This window comes from Austrofundulus limnaeus, unplaced genomic scaffold, assembly GCF_001266775.1.
Source record: "Austrofundulus limnaeus strain Quisiro unplaced genomic scaffold, Austrofundulus_limnaeus-1.0 Scaffold100, whole genome shotgun sequence".
NCBI classification, from domain to species: domain Eukaryota; kingdom Metazoa; phylum Chordata; class Actinopteri; order Cyprinodontiformes; family Rivulidae; genus Austrofundulus; species Austrofundulus limnaeus.
In genome coordinates this window covers 1232315-1234509 of record NW_013952502.1, presented here as the reverse complement: position 1 = coordinate 1234509, position 2195 = coordinate 1232315, and the positions used below count along the sequence as shown (strand labels likewise).

Below are 2195 nucleotides of genomic sequence, written 5' to 3'. Positions count from 1 at the left end.
GAACTTACCCCAAAATCAACTTTTTTTTTGCAGACGTTTCATCCTATTTCCTGCTACAAGACTGTGACACTTGTATAATGCGCCGCAGCACCCTAACAGATGTGTGATATAACGCACTGGGACGTCAGTGCGTGCTCACTGACTAAACACCAGAAAATGGATTAGAGCAAGCAAAAGGATCAGCTGTGTTCAGGCAACTCTTTATAAAAGAGCAACACTCCACACGGACTATGGCTTGTGCTTATATTTGTAACGTTTTTCCCAGTTTTTTCTCTGCCACTCAGATATTCTGTAAAGTTTGATCAGCTTCTTTCTGAAAAACTACTGGAAAGGACATAATAAAACATGGAGTTTGGACAGATTTGCTGCAGAGATATCTATGCAGGAGATTAAAAAAGCTCCTGCATTCCAAACATCCTTTTTCCATCATGCATGAATTGCCTTTTACACTTCTAAGCCCTCAGAACACGACAACAGCCATCACTGATCATATAGATATTAAATATTAATCACAGTGCCACTTATCTCCGTGGCTCGAGATAAAGACCAAAGCAGATTGACCTACATACTTTCCCAATGAATAGTTTGCTGACAAAATCTGAGGGATAAGAACCTCACGAGAACGCTTGCATGTCTGCAGGATTTTAGACAGAATAAAAGTAAAGAGGACAGAGACATTGCCATGAGATGAAGTATTAGAGTTGTGTCAGATTATATTTGTGTGTCAGTGTGTTTACAAAATTATAGCCCTTAGGATTACATCAAAACTAAGAAAGAGGAAGCATGGTAAAACACAGACACAAATAGCAACTCTCTCATGCTTTGATTATACAGTAGCTATGAGCGCATCAATGCACATGTCTGGAGTAAATGAAAGCCCTCTACATGGACTTGATGCCTCCAACAATTAAAAGTCATTTCTGACTGTACAGAAGACAAACAGCAGGAACTTGGTTCAAAGGTTTTTAAATACGGCATTTAGGAATGAAGATAATTCACGCTTTCAAACTCGAGCCTGTGATTTCGTGCAGTTTGATGAATCAAAAAGTATGTCAGTCTTGGCAGGAAATTAAATGTGCACTTAAAATCTGGCAAACAATCCACCAAAGCTGCATTGCTTTAAAAAAATTGTGAAAGGTGGTTATTTGACAAGTTGAAATTGGCCTCAACAATGAAAGTGTGATTGAAAAATAACAAAACTCTAACCCGCCGATGCTGCCGGCTCAAACAAAATACAGAAAACTACTGTTTAAATCTTGGCACATACTTGATTAAGAGTTTAAAGTTGTGAACTAGAGGAACTGTTGGCCATACAAAAATATGATGGTGCAAGAAAATTTCTACTAGTGGATATTTTGTGATAGAGGGTTGTTAGGCGTCCTTGTAAAAATGACCAAACAAACCATGATGCCCGTGAAGTATTTACCATTTGCGAGAAACTTGAAAAAACAGGCAAGACATGTTCTAATACATCAAATTTTTCCAACATTACATCAAAGAAGATAATCACTATTAAGCTAAGTGTGCAGTTTGGCATGGCTTAACATTTGGGTAAGGCTAAAGATCCCATCAAAGCTTAAAAAACTGTTGAGAATATCACCATCACAATCGCTCTCTCTCTAAGTGCTACACATTGTGCAATATGTTCACCTAAAATTTTGGTATAACTCCTGGAGAGCCAACAATGTTTGTCCATTAGCCAATATCTCATGAACCACTCAATGGCTTTTAATGAAACGCTTAAAAAGAAATCATTAGACGTGTTTACAATAATTAACTTTTGAAGCCAACCTAAGGCCGCCCCAGTCAAACTTAGCCAACACAAAAATGGCCATGACTCAAATAATTTTACTCATACTGAGCTAAAAAATGTATGCGGTAGGAACTGAGACTCACCCTTAACAAACATGTCAAGCTCTAATACATCTGACAAGATCTTGCAGTAATGCACAAGACTGTGCAAAAAGCCACATATATAATTTGACTAAAAAGGCTATTCTCCATCATAAGATGGTCATAGTTTGAAACTCTGGCATGGAAAGCAATGAGTTGGCAACATGCATTCCTCCAAGGAATTTTAGGTCTTTAATTACTACAAAGATTTAATTACCCGTAATTTATTGAACACAAAGTTTGGGTAGGCTTAAGGTGGACATATGTCAGGTTTCTGGATGTTGAGGTCACTGGGGGGGGGG

The 2195-nt window shown here is 38.0% G+C and overlaps 1 long non-coding RNA gene across 1 annotated transcript in view; it reads left to right on the top strand.

Moving 5' to 3' along the window:
* The window catches only part of LOC106521005 (uncharacterized), a 1791-nt gene extending 1430 nt beyond the window's left edge, over positions 1 to 361 (top strand). The window contains exon 3 of the long non-coding RNA XR_001310618.1: positions 34 to 361. This is a non-coding gene — a long non-coding RNA (uncharacterized LOC106521005). The remainder of the gene's footprint in view (positions 1 to 33) is intronic.
* Positions 362 to 2195: the final 1834 nt, after the last annotated feature.